This window comes from Lepus europaeus, chromosome 4 (assembly GCF_033115175.1).
Source record: "Lepus europaeus isolate LE1 chromosome 4, mLepTim1.pri, whole genome shotgun sequence".
NCBI lineage: Eukaryota > Metazoa > Chordata > Mammalia > Lagomorpha > Leporidae > Lepus > Lepus europaeus.
The window spans coordinates 144,895,556-144,910,026 of NC_084830.1; the positions used below are offsets into that span (position 1 = coordinate 144,895,556).

The 14,471-nt window shown below is 49.0% G+C and overlaps 1 protein-coding gene across 3 annotated transcripts in view; it reads right to left on the bottom strand.

The window, feature by feature from the left end:
* The window catches only part of JADE2 (jade family PHD finger 2), a 126,693-nt gene extending 113,904 nt beyond the window's left edge, over positions 1 to 12,789 (bottom strand). For all 3 annotated transcript variants that reach the window (XM_062189129.1, XM_062189128.1, XM_062189127.1), the window contains exon 1: positions 12,691 to 12,789. The gene's annotated coding sequence lies outside the window, so the exon portion shown is untranslated. The remainder of the gene's footprint in view (positions 1 to 12,690) is intronic.
* Positions 12,790 to 14,471: the final 1,682 nt, after the last annotated feature.

The following is a 14,471-nucleotide window of genomic DNA, read 5'->3' on the forward strand; positions in this document are numbered from 1 at the left end:
TGTTTGATACAAACCCAAGGACCCAACTACTCGGGACTCCAACTACACCATGACTCCCAGGCACGTTAGCAGGAAGCTGGGATTCCAATGGGCAACTCCTAGATGAGATGTATGCATCCCAAGCAGCAGCTTAACGCACTGTGCCACCACACCTGCCCCAGCAAAGACCTGTGGTGGAGTCAGCTCAGGACCAAGCACCCAGGCAGGGAAGTCCACCATTGGATGAGCTCCGCCCAAGCGTGCTGGCCACCCAGCCATGTCTTCAGCACCTAATCCTTTAATAGGATCAGAGAACTGGATCCTTGGATATTTAAAGAATGCCTCAGACCAGAGAGATGGGGGAAGGGCAGGGCGGGAAGGGTGGGAGGAAGAACCAATAAATTCAGGGAGGAATAGAAAACCTTCAATGCGTTATACAAATCCTCAGGGAGAGAAAATAAGGTTTCCTTCTCAAGGTTCGTTATCATGAAATGTCAAAAGCACCAGGGTAAAGCAAAGACCCTGAAAGAAGACAGAAAGGAAAAGCAGGTCCATCCAGAGTTGGTAATCTCAGGGGCCCCACAGCACCACGGAGGGGAGTCAGAGCTCCAGACGGAAGTGGGGTACAGCCCAGGAATCAAATCCAAGCCCTTGGTCAACAAGCACAGGAGAATTACAGTGTTTCTAACAAGGGAGATGGAAAATAATTTGCCCCTCAGTTTTCCTTCCTGGGAAGCCCTCCACCCAAACAAGAAAGTGAGCCAAGGGCCAGTGTCATGGCGCCACCTGAGACAACGGCACCCCATCTCTGTGCCGGTTTGAGTCCTAGTGCTCCACTTCTGATCTAGCTCCCTGTTATGTGCCTGGGAAAGCAGTGCTTGGGTCCCTGCCACCCACATGGGAGACCAGGATGGAGTTCTGGGTTCCCGGCTTTGGCCTGGCTCAGCCCCAGCCATTGCGGCCACTGGGGGAGTGACCTAGAGGATGGAAGATATCCCCCTCTAAAAAAACAAAACAAAACTGCAAGAAGCACCTAAGAGTTGAACTGGGTACCTCTGGAGAACAGAAAAGGTGCAGGTGAGGGAGGGACAGGCACTGCCTTCCTGTCCAACCTTTCAATTGTTGTGCATGTCCACACTGCTCTCATACAGATAAGAGGGGATTTTTATTCATCTGTTTTATTTGTGAGAGACACAAACACAGAGAGTTCATCTTTTGGTTGACTTCCCAAGTGCCTGCAATGGCCAGGGCTGGCCCAGGCTGAAGCCAGGAACAGGCACTGAATCCAGGTCTTTCATGTGGGTGGCAGGGACCCAAGTACTTGAGCCATCACCTGACACTTCCCAGGGTGCACACTGGCAGGAACCTGGAATGGAGAGTGGAATTGGGGCCTAAACCCAGGTATGGATATGGAATGTGGGCATCTCTCAACTGGCCTCCCAACCACTGGGCCAAATGCCTCTGCTGAAGGGTAACTATCAAAAGAAAAGTTAAATGAAAATAACACCTGGGACCCTGACATGCAAACTCGGTTGTCACTGTCCTCACATGCTAGGACAGTGCTGGAAGAGGCGATGGAAGCCGAGGGCCTTGGCAATGAATATTCGAGTGTGGGAGATGGACGCGAGGCTGACTTCCTGGCCAGGTGCTGCGCACTGGTCGGGAACCGGAAGAGCGGAAAGATGAGACGCCTGTCTTAGCTGTCACTAAGTCAGGAAGGACACAGCCCAAGCTCCACTAACAGAAGACGGGGCAGCAAGAGAAGAGCAAAACAAGCTCATTTGCGAGATTTTCCGTGATGTAGGAGACTTCACGAGTGAAGACCCAGAGTTAAGGAAAGGTGTTTGCTCAGGTTTGATGGAGAGGGGATGGCCACGAAGCAATGTGATAGAAAAGGAGGCTCAATAGGCTAATAATCCTCTGCCTGCGGCGCCGGCACCCCGGGTTCTAGTCCTGGTCGGGGCGCCGGATTCTGTCCCGGTTGCCCCTCTTCCAGGCCAGCTCTCTGCTGTGGCCTGGGAAGGCAGTGGAGGATGGCCCAAGTGCTTGGGCCCTGCACCCACATGGGAGACCAGGAGAAGCACCTGGCTCCTGGCTTCGGATCAGCGTGGTGCGCCGGCCGCAGCGGCCATTGGAGGGTGAACCAACGGTAAAGGAAGACCTTTCTCTCTCTCTCACTGTCCACTCTGCCTGTCAAAAAAAAAAAGGAGGTGGCCTGGTAGTGACCGCCTGAGGGGAAACCCAGCGGGGCCTGTGTGCCCAGCCCTCTGGGCGGCATTCTGTGCTCCCAGGGACTGGTGTAGAGCAGAGCCCCTGGAGTGAGGGTCTTCAGTGCAGAAGGGGAAGGGAGAGGATGACCTCTGCACGTCTCAGGGGAGAGGGGTTCTGCTTTCTGTAACCCACTTGGGGAGGAAGGCTGCTGGGTTTGGGAAAGAAGAAAGCGGCCAGAGACGGAAGGAACAGAAGGTCAGGGAGGATGTCCAGCGCCCTACAGGTCACAGTGAGGAGGGAGGTGAGAAAGCAGCGGAGCCGCCGGCACATGGCAGCTCCTGCTGTCTCAGGATCTGCAGGACAGGCGTTTGGTTCCATTTGCTCTGAATATAAACCACACCCCCGCCTGGACAGGGCTCACAGCAGCAGAGGGGGCCAGGGCTCACTAGGCTGACCCCCAGCTCTTCCCTGCTTGCTAGTGACACACCTGCCAGCCCTCATGTCAGGAAACATCTGACACAGAAGGAGTGAAAAGGACAGTAGCTAGATCCCAGAAAATCGCCACCCACTCCCCAAGAAACTCCGTGAATGCACCTCCCCTTTCATTAAACGACCCGTATAGTGGTACACACAGTTCCACAGGCCACTCCCCTCAAGTGGGCCTGCCTCTGTGCCATGCATGTCTCTGCTCTCTCTGGAAAATGTTTGCTATTCTACAGTCTCGCTCCTGAATTCCTTTTTGAAGTGAAGTCAAGGACTTGGGGACTGGGCAGCCCTTGCTCTCTGCACGGAAAGCACCAAGCATGCCCAGGTACCATACTTGGCAGGGGATTGTGCTCTGAGTCCCCACTGTGTCTAGTCACAGAACGTCCCTCGTCAGTCCCTGTGAGCCCAGGAGGCAATTAAAGGTGCAGAACACAAATGTAAACCAATCCTATTGTTTTTGCCATGAATTATTCCTTTGGTGATGCCATTAGGAGACAGCCAGCAAGGACCCAATGGCAGAAAACCAATTCAGAGTAACTCAGATGAACTACCACATGGTCCTAGTCCACAAAGCCAGTGGTCAGAATAACAGCATCGTTTGCTTAAACATCATCAGAGCTTTCAAAGAACAAAAGGCTATGTTCCTCAATTTTTAAAAAAAAGTTGTAAAATGTTTAATTATGATAGTCGAGTCATTAATTTATCATAGATCTGTAGGATCACCGTTCCTTTGAATTCTCCCATGAGCAGCGAGCTCATTTCAACCCAAGGAGGTCTTCTATATTTTTCAGACACCTGTAATTATTTAAAATTCTTCCATTTGGGCCAAACATATGGTACAGGGGATAGGCCCCTGCTTGGCAGGCCTGTGTCCCCTACTGGAGTCCTTCGGTCTCAGTCCTGGATCCTCTTCTGAGCCCCGTTCCTGATCTTGTGCACCCTGGGAGGCAGCAGGTGATGCTCACGTGGCTGAGTCCCTGCCACCCGTGTGGGACACCCTGACTGAGTTCCTGGTTCTGGCCTTTGGGAAATGAACCAGCGGGCAGAGGATCTCAATCTCAGTCTCTCTCTCCCTCCAAGAAAATGTGTGTGTGTGTGTGTGTTTCTTTCCCTCTCTTACTAATAAATGTAGCAAGTAAATAAAAAAATTTTTTTTTTAATTTTTCCATTTAAGGATTAAATCTGGCTTTGCAGAGCTTTCATTCTTTGGCCCGATGCTTCCCTTGGAACAGAACAAAGAATGAGCCATTTTCTCGGAAACGGCCCGAGAGATCTGAAGATGTTAAAGGGCCTCTCTAAACTCTATCTTCTGCTGCTCTTGTAATCTGGTCTCAGTTCCCCTCCTCCATCTCCTTCCCTGTGAGCACTTCATGAATGCTGTTCTTAAAATAAGGTACTCACACTGAAGTTCTCCCGGTATGGCCTGAGGCGTCCAAAATAGCAAAGAACTTCAACTTTGTGTGATCTGAAGGCTGAGCATCCATTCAGTGAAGTCAAACCAGCCACTAGACTGCTGCTAGGAGAACATCAATTTTAAGGTTCCTGGCAGAGAGACTTGTCTAACTCAGTGGAGTAAAACTGAGCTTACATTTACAAAAGGCTAAAACATTCATGCATTTTGGTACAGAAAATGCTATCCTGTGTGAATATAAATAATGGACAAACTTTTGGAAGACAGAAGCTAATCTGATTTTTATCCTTACTACCTTTGCAGTAAGAAATAGGCTACCTTCCTGCAGGAGGAAGATTTTGGGATTCAAATTTCCATTGCTTTGTAATGTCAACCTGAAGCAATTTTTGTAAGTAGGCTAAAAAATGTCTTGCATATTATTCTGTCTTGAGGAAGTATGCACTGTTGGACGTTCGGGATGCAGGAGAAACCCTAGGAGAGGAGAACAGCTGGGGATCAGGGAGGAAGATGCTCGGTCTAGCAGCTGAGACCCAAGTCCCGGCCGGCGCCATGGCTCAATAGGCTAATCCTCTGCCTGCGGCGCTGGCACACCGGGTTCTAGTCCCGGTTGAGGCGCAGGATTCTGTCCTGGTTGCCCCTCTTCCAGGCCAGCTCTCTGCTATGGCCCAGGAAGGCAGTGGAGGATGGCCCAAGTGCTTGGGCCCTGCACCCCATGGGAGACCAGGAGAAGCACCTGGCTCCTGGCTTCGGATCAGCGGGATGTGCCAGCTGCAGCGGCCATTGGAGGGTGAACCAATGGAAAAAAGAAGACCTTTCTCTCTGTCTCTCTCTCACTGTCCACTCTGCCTGTCAAAAAAAAAAAAAAAAGACCCAAGTCCCATGTCTGAGTTCCCGGATCTGATACCAACCCAATTTCCTGCCAATGCGCACTGTGGGAGGCAGCAGGTTCACACTGCTGAGGCCCTGAGAGTTTCCCATTCAGATTTGCACTGACCCAGCCTTGGCCTTTGTGGCTCCCAGCGGATGGGAGCTTCCTGTCCATCTCTCAAAAAAATTACAAAAATTTTTTAATATTAGAATTATGTCTGTCTTGAACATGCACAGAATTATTTTTCTTGTCATTATTCTCTAAACACTACAGCATAACAACTATTTACATATCTACCCATTTATAGTATATTTGCATCATAAGTGACCTGGATATGACTTGAAGTATGGAGGAGGATGTGAGCAGGTCATATGCAAACATGAACCGCACCAGGGGCTTGAGTGTCTGGATTCTGGTATCCGTGGGCAACGCGAGATCCAAGAAGGATACAGACGGACTACCCCTCGCAATGCAGATATTCTCCAACAGCCACCGATGGCAAGGTGTGACAGCTTTTACGTCTCTCCTTCCCCTACAGATCAAAGAGCGCCGGGCTCTCTCTCTTCTTAATGTTTTCAAAAATAGGTGGGGGATCACACTGCAGGGCACTGGTGGACTGGGAAAGTCCCGAGCTAAGCACAGTACAAACTCCCCGGCTCCGCCCAGAATGGCAAATTACATAACTGGGAAAACCCAATGGACCGCAAGGAAACTCACCCCATCGGTAAGGAAGCTGCTGTTAACAGGCACAGCCCGGACGGCCGTCGGTGTGGCGGCCATCCCCCTCCGGCTGTCCCACCTGCCCACTGCTCCCCTGTCGCTCCTTCAAGAAATCCAGCTCTGCTCACTGACTGCTCTGGGCGACTTTTTCACCACCTGTGACACCAGCCTCAATCGGTTACTTCCCGAGACAAAATATTCTACAGTAAATATTTTAAATATTTGCTTTTCTGCTTTTCCAAGGCAGGATGGCCAGAACTAAAGTTGCCTCTCAGATCCATGTGGCTGTTTCAGGCTGTTCTGCTGTATGTGCAGGAACACATATTTTTTCCTTATTGACCCTCTGGAACCTCTGGGACTTGAACTCATTTCCGGAGCCTGCCTGTGCTGGGGAGGAGAGGAAACGCTGGGGTCCTTGGTTCAGTGCTCCTGCCACCCAGAGAGGCTTCACCCGTGGGACTGCACCCCACCCCCACGCCGTCCCCACCCCTGCCTTTCTACTCTTTGCAGGGACCAACATCAGAACACAGGAGCTGAAAGTTCTGGAGAGTGAATGGAGACAGGCCCTTTTCCAGAGCCAGGACCCCGGGGCAGGAGGCTTCGACACAGCATCAGCCACAAAGCATGGGGTCTGCCCGTGGAGGAGACAGGCTGCTCAGGTGAGCCTGGAATGCCAAGGGTGCAGGAGCCGTGACTGCAAGGGCGACTCACCCGCTTCAGAGACTGCCTGCAGCTGCTGGGTGTGGAAGCTCGATGGAGGGTCATTTGGCAAAACTAAAAGCCTTAAAGGGGCGCAAGTTCTTTTGAACCAGGATTTCCACCTTCAGGATTTATTGGAAAGAAAAAAGCCTGAATATCTACAGAAGTTTAGCTGAAAGTGTAAGTCACACTGGCATTGATTAAGTATTTGTACCAAAATGGAATTAAGAAAATGCTCCATTTCAGAAGGAACATGGCAGCAGTTTAGTTCTGCAAAGTTCCAAAGCTTAACAGCGAACCAGAAAACTGCGTATTTGATGAAACCGGGGAAAAACTAACAGCGGAGTACTACGAAGAAGCATGAAGCCTGGCGAAGAGCCTGAGAGAAGAGGGTGTACAGCGTCAGGGGGCTCCGAAACCCCCAGGGGCTACTCTGTCCCACTGAAGGGCCGCTGTGGAACAAGCAAGCTTGCTGGGGACAGTAGAGTCTCGGAAAGCTCTGGAGAAAGAACCCTTTCAGCAGTGGGTACCTTCTCCTAGAAGCAAGGGCTGTGAACTGTGGAAAACAGAAACGCACAGAAAAGCTCCCCGCAGCCCAAGGGGGCTCTGAAATCCAGAGAAGGGGCGGCTCCTGGGGGGGGCGGGGCTTGTCTGAGGGCTTTCCCCAGCCCAGCATCTCCCCACCTCCACGACAGGCAGTGGAGGACCTCGGAGAATTCCAGAGGAAGCCAAGTAGGGGCCAAGCGGATCCAGGATGAAGCCTACAGGCGCAGCTGGCATTGTGGTGCAGCCGGTTAAGCTGCCTGCCACACCAGCATCGTGGGACCCAGCTCCCTGCTAAAATGCCTGGGCCTCAGCCACTGCAGCCACCTGGGGAGTGAACCAGCAGATGCAGGGTCTCTCCTTCTCACTCTCTAACTCTGCCCTTCAAATCAATAATGTTTGTTTTTTTATAAGCCTATAGTCATTATAAATCCTAGAAGAAATCAGAGAACATCATTTCTACAAGCTTTTTTTGTGGAAACCGCTAGAACCATGGATCAGCAATATCAGCACCACCGAACACCTTGGGGACCTGAGAGGAAGAGGACTTTCATTGGTCAAACTTTACTAGAAACGTGATCACAGAGATTTCTCATTCCTGATGGAAGCAGGGAGAGAGAGGACGGGTGAAGAATGAGGTCACAGATCACCTCAGATAGACTAAAACAATAGTAAAGTATCCGAATCAAGTGGAAGCTGAAGTATATTTAACATAAACCCTGAGATCTGTAACTCTATAGTGTGGATGATAGAGGAGGCAGAGAGGAAGAGGTTGACATAATTTTATCATCCCTTCTAGTAAGGAATCAAAAGCTACTGTTCCAACGTAGATCAAGAGTCTTCTGCAAAGGGAGCTTCTGTTAGTGGAGATTGGGTGGGGTTCTTGTCTTCGCGCAAGGGAGAATTCAGGCATGAGACAGAGAGCAGTGGTATGCACTATAGCAAGGCTTATCGGGGTAGGGCATCCATCAGAATGGATGGGACAGAATCCGAGAGAGAGTGCCCAGTCGCTCAGACCAGGGAAAGCAAGGTTGCCTGGTGACATGGAGAGAATACACCTAGCAGGCCAGGCGGGCGGCTCAGCAGAGAGCTGAGAGCTTGGGAAAATTCCTCCCCAGGTTCTGGCACCAGGCAGAGGTGCTTCCCCTGGGGCACCTGCCTTGCAGGCAGGAGGTAAAGGGTTCATTGCTCCATGTTATCAGGCCAGGTAACCCCCGTGGTGCTGAGCAGAGAGGCCTCTCCTGGGGAAGGGCTGAGACCACCTGGAAAGTCGTCGGGCAGGCAGGACCTTGCAGTGTAGAACCCTGGGCGGCCTCGGAGGCTGTTGTACTCCTCTCCTCAGGCCCCTCTCACACACATGTAGGCTAATTTCTAACTTCCTACCTAACACTTCTAGAACAAAAGTGCAAACCTTCCTCAGTATCAACCGGCGCCGTGGTTCACTTGGTTAATCCTCTGCCTGTGGTGCCAGCATCCCAATACAGGCGCCGGGTTCTAGTTCTGGCTGCCCCTCTTCCAGTCCAGCTCTCTGCTGTGGCCTGGGAGTGCAGTGTAGGATGGCCCAAGTGCTTGGGCGCTTGCACCCGCATGGGAGACCAGGAAGAAGCACCTGGCTCCTGGCTTCGGATTGGCACAGTGCCGGCTGTAGCAGCCATTTGGGGAGTGAACCAATGGAAGGAAAACCTTTCTCTCTTCTCTCTCTCTCTCTCACTGTCTATAACTCTATCTGAAAAAAACAAAACAAAACAACACAGGAACGGGAGGGGATCAGGTGTTTGGTGCAGTGGCTAAGACACTGCTTGGGATACCTGCCTCCCATACTGCAGTGCTGGCTGAAGTTTCAGCTCTGCTTCACATCCTGCTAACGTGCCCCCGGGGAGGCAGCAGGGCTGGCTCACATACCTGGGTGTCTGTCATCCACGGGAGAGACCCAAACTGAGTCCCATGCTCCTGGCTTTTGTCTGGCCCAGGCCCAGATGTTGAGAGAATTTAGGGAAGTGAATTAGTGGATGAAAGATTCTGTCTCCCCCCTCTCTTTCAAATCAAATGAAAATAAATACATTCGTAAATGTTAAAAAGAAAGGAAGGGGTTAAAATAAAATCTACATTATGAAAATATTACATAAAACAATATGAAAGAATTGAGACCAAATGTATCTGTCATCTCAATATGTTTAAATGGGTTCAACTCATTTATCTTTTATTTTTATTGATTTATTTTCATTTTATTTGAAAGGAAGAGAGAGAGAGAGAGAGATCTTCCATCTGCTGGCTCACTGCCCAAATGCCCACAGCAGCCAAGCTGGGCCAGGCTGAAACCAAGAGCCTTGCAGTCCAGGTCTTTTTTTTTTTTTTTTTAATTTATTTATTTATTTGAAATGCAGAACTACAGAGAGAGGGAGCGACAGAGACAAAGGCCTTCCATTTGTTGGTTCACTCCCCAAATGGCCACAACGGTCAGAGCTGGGCTGATCTGAAACCAAGAGCTTCATTCGGTCTCCTACATGAGTGCAGGGGCCCAAGCACTTGTGCCATATTCCACTGCTTTCCCAGGCCCTAGGCAGAGAGTTGAATGAGAAGAGGGGCAGCCAGGACACAAATGGCAGCACTGCAGGCAGAAGCTTACCCTACTAAGACACTGTGCTGGCCCCTGCAACCCGTGTCTTACATGTCGGTGGCAGAAAACCAAGTACTTAAGGCAGCACACCGTCTGCCTTCCAGGCTGTGCATCAGCAGAGAGCTGGATGGAGGCAGAAGGCCTGGGACTCCAACAAGACAACACCCAATATGATGCGGTGTCCTGACCACACCCAATACCTGCCGCTAATGTTCCTAACCACATCCAATACCTGCCTCTAACATGTCCTTCTGATAAAGGTTTTCAAAGTAGGTCACAAACTCAGTGCAATTCTAGGCATCTAAGAAAAAATGATTCGCAGAAGTCAGTAATGGAAAGATGGACAGGCAGTCACACCGGGAAAACACAAGCATTAAAGAGTCTTAATAACTGACAACACAGGATTCAAGACAAAAGCTTCCAACAAGATGGAAAAGAATACTTTTTAATGTCAAAAGTCGCAATCACCATGAAAGTTTACCTTATGAATACCTACTGCCAAACAGCAAACACAGCGGCAACTTCCAGACAGTAGAAAGGATAGAAGCACAAGGAAATTCAGATAAAGACACATTGATGGTAGAAGACTTCAATCTACGTTTCCAAGTTCATAACAGATGAAGCAATCAAAATTAAATGAAGATCCAGAAGTGCAAACAACAGCATCAAAAATGTAGGTATTATTGACACATGTCAGTCATTGTACCCTTGGAACAAGGAATATCCTTTCTTTTGAAGTACTCTGGAGCAGCCAACGCCTTGGTATAGTAGGTTAAGTCTCCACCTGGAGTGCTGGCATCCCACATGGGCACCAGTTCGAGTCCTGGCTGCTCCTCTTCTGATCCAGCTCCCTCTTAGTGCACCTGGGGAAGCAGCAGAAGTTGGCCCAAGTGCTTGGACCTGGAAGAAGCTCCTGGCTCCTGGCTTTGAATCGGTCCAGCTCGGACCACTGCGGCCATTTGGAGAGTGAAGCAACAGATGGAAGATCTCTCTCTCTCTAACTCTGCCTCTCTCTCTAACTCTGCCTCTCAAATAAATACATAAATCTTTTTTAAAAAAAAAAAGTACTCTGGGATATTTATATACACAAACACACAGACGTGCATAGACACTAAATATTATAAATTAGGATACAAAGATTCATGAAATTTTCAAAGTGAAAGTAATGTGGATACTATTGTATAGAAACAATAGAGCAAACACTGAAGTTTATGTCATCTTCAGAAAGCAAACAAAAGTGCCCTACTAACTGGAGATGTATGTGGATTTCATGATCAAAAGGAAATACAAACTGAGACAGAATTTCCAGAAAATAATAATTTCACACATATCATATAGAAAAAGTCAATAAAGTTCATAAGCCATAAGCTAAATTAGTCATTTAAGAAAGAGAGAAAATGGGGGCCAGCGCTGTGGCGTAGCGGGTAAAGCTCCCATGTGGGCACCGGTTTGAGTCCCAGCTGCTCCACTTCCGATCCAGCTCTCTGCTATGACCTGGGAAAGCAGCAGAGGATGGACCAAGTCCTTGGGCCCCTGCATCTGCATGGGAGATGCGGAGGAAGCTCCTGGCTCCTGGCTTTGGATCGGCACAGCTCCGGCCACGGTGGCCAATCGGGGAGTGAACCAGCAGATAGAAGACCTCTCTCTCTCTGCCTCTCCTCTCTCTCTCTGTAACTCAGACTTTCAAATAAATAAATAAATAAATCTTGGGGCCAGCGCCGTGGCACACTAGGTTAATCTTCTGCCTGTGGTGCCAGCATTTCATATGGGCACCGGTTCTAGTCCCAGTTGCTCCTCTTCCAGTCCCGCTCTCTGCTGACACCTGGGATAGTAGTGGAGGATGGCTCAAGTGCTTGGGCGCCTGCACCCGCATAGGAAACAGGGAAGAAACTCCTGGCTCCTGGCTTCGGATTGGCACAGCTCCAGCTGTTGCAGCCATTTGGAGTGAACCAACGGAAGGAAGACCTTTCTCTCTGTCTCTCTCTCTCTCACTGTCTGTAAACTCTACCTGTCAAACAAAACAAAACAAAACAAAAAAAGATAAATAAGTCTGACCAAAGGCAGGAGCCAGGTGCTTCTGGTCTCCCATGGGGTGCAGGGCCCAAGCACTTGGGCCATCCTCCACTGTACTCCCAGGCCACAGCAGAGAGCTGGCCTGGAAGAGGGGCAACCAGGACAGAATCTGGCGCCCCGACCGGGACTAGAACCCAGTGTGCTGTCGCCGCAGGCAGAGGATTAGCCTAGTGAGCCGCAGTGCTGGCCAATAAGTAAGTCTTTAAAAGAGAGAGAGAATGGACCCATGTCCAAAATAAGAAATTAGAAGGAGGCAAATAATTATATAAAAATCAGAAATTAAAAATCAAAACAAAAAGCTTAAGAAAACATCTCTTTTCATAAAGAAAAAAATTTTAAGAAATTCGTTTATTTATTTGGAAGTCAGAGTTACAGAGAGAGTGAGGAACAGAGAAAGAAAGATCTTCCATCCACTGGTTCACTCCCCAGTTGGCTGCAACAGCTGTGTCTGTGCCAGGCTGAAGCCAGGAGCCAAGAACTCCACCCTATCTTCCATGTGGGTAGCAAAGGCCCTAGTTCTTGTGCTATTCTCCACTGGTTTTCTAGGCGATGAGCAAGAGGCTGGATTGGAAGCAGAGCAGCTGGGATTCCAACTGGCACTCTGAGATGCTGGCATTAAAAGCAGTGGCTTAACCCACGGTGCCACACCGGCCTAACAAACTCTTTTTCTTTTTCTTAAGCAAATACTGTATACATAGATTGAAAAGTAGGGAAGAAGAGAACTTATTTTCCTCATCCATTGCAAAGTCTATGGTGAATGCCCCTACAACGAAACACAGAATAACAACAGAAAAGCATACAGTTGTTAAATAAATACAAGTTTTAAGTGGCGGAGAGCCTTCAGTTAATCAGGTAAACTTATATATTGTTCTGCTTGGGTTTGATGAAGAACGGACAGACAACACGATTGGAGGACAAAAGGATATGATTCAGGGTGGCTTTTGGTGCAGTGTTTGAGTCACAGCATAAGGGCCTGCATCTAGTTCAAGACCCAGTTTCTCTGCTTCTGATTCAGCTTCCTGCAAATGTGCTTCTTGGGAGGCAGCCAATGGTGACTCAAGTACCAGGATCCCTGCCACTCACCTGTGTGGAAGATGTGGATTGGGTTTCAGCCTCCTGGCTTTGGGCTGGGCCAGCCCTGACTGTGGAAGGCATTTGGAGAGTGAAGCAGCAAAAGGACTCTCTCTCTTCTTCTGTTTCTGTGTCTCTACTTTTCCTGCAAAATAAATGTAAATAAATAAACCAACATTAACAAGGTGAGGAGCTAGTGGTAATACGTTGGGAAAACCTAGCCAGGCCTGTTTGTACACACTCGTCTCAGTGTCTCTGGGCCTTCAGAAATAAGAACGTTCCTCTGCTCGGGGCACAGGGAGGGCACCTCTCCAAGGACGGTTTCGCGATGCTTCAGGTGAGAAGTTCATGAGAAGACCCCTGAGTGACCCTGTTCTAGGGGACGGTGGCACGGGGGCAGGCGTGAGTGACCCTTTTTGCTTTGGCTTTCTCATATACACATATACTATGGGTAGTGTGTCCTGAGCTCCATGAGAATTAAAAAAAAAAAAAAAAGGTTTATATAGGGTATAAGATTCAAGGTACAAATCCTAAATAATTTTAGCAAAGAAAATACAAAAGCATGCTGAAGGAATGACATGTTGTGTGTCCAACAGAGGCCCATCTAGGAATGGAAATAAGGTTAAATATTAGAAAATTGACTGATATGTCATCATATTAGTACTCACAAATAGAAAATTTCATGATTATCTTAGTGTTGAAAATCCTCCTGATAAAATTAAACACTCTTGATGAAAAATAAGTCAGTAAAACAGAGGATACTTCCCAACATGCTAAAAAATGTTTTTCAGCAGAAAAGGAATTATTAATGGGGAAATATTTATCTCTACAGTTAGCTTGGGGTTCCCAATCAAAAGATTTGGTAGGAATACATTTTATTGTTTATTTACTTGAAAGGCAGAGTTACAGAGAGGCGGAGGCAGAGAGAGAGAGAGAGAGAGAGAGAGAGAGGGAGAGAGAGAGACAGATCTTCCATCTGCTGGTTCACTCCCCAGGTGGCCACAATGGCCAGAGCTGGACCAAGAGCTTCTTCTGGGTCACCCACATGGGTGCAGGGGCCCAAGCACTTGGACCATCTTCTGCTGATTTCCCAGGCGCATTAGCAGGGAGTTGGATCGGAAGTGGAGCAGCCAGGACTTGAACCAGCGCCCATATGGGATGCGGGCACCTCAGGTTGCAGCTTTACCCACAAGGCCACAGTGCCAGCCACTGATAGGAATTTTTTAAACAATAATCTTGGAAGGAGATGGGGGAAGAGGAAGAGAAGATGCAGAGGAGGAGGAGGGGGAAGAGGTCTGGTGGTTTGCAGAACAGTCACAAATTCTTTGACGCCCTGTTCAAAGGGTGGAGCTAATCTCTTTCCTTGATTGTGCGCTGGGTTTAGTGACTCACTGTGAATGAACTGAGTCAGTCAGAGGCCATGGTATGCGACCCATGAGCCCAAGTCGTAAAAGACTGCGTGGCTCCTGTGTTGCTGTGTCTGGGCTCACTTTCTCCGTGGTCCCTTGCCACTCAGGGAGGTGCGTGGGGCCAGGAAGAGTGAGTCATCTTGTAGGTGCATCCTCCTGCCCCAGACAAACCTTTACGTAACCTAAGCCCCAGACAACAAATTGGCTGGAATTTATAGCCAAGTCACTTCTGAATTCCTGACACAGGAACCAGGAGATAAACGGTGTTTACTGTTTTTGCTCACTAAATTTCGGAATTCTGTCATGCAGTCATACAGCTAATACAGAAGGCGGGATGAACACACTTCCAGGCAGGCAAAAAGCGAAGCAGCTCGGCACCAGCAG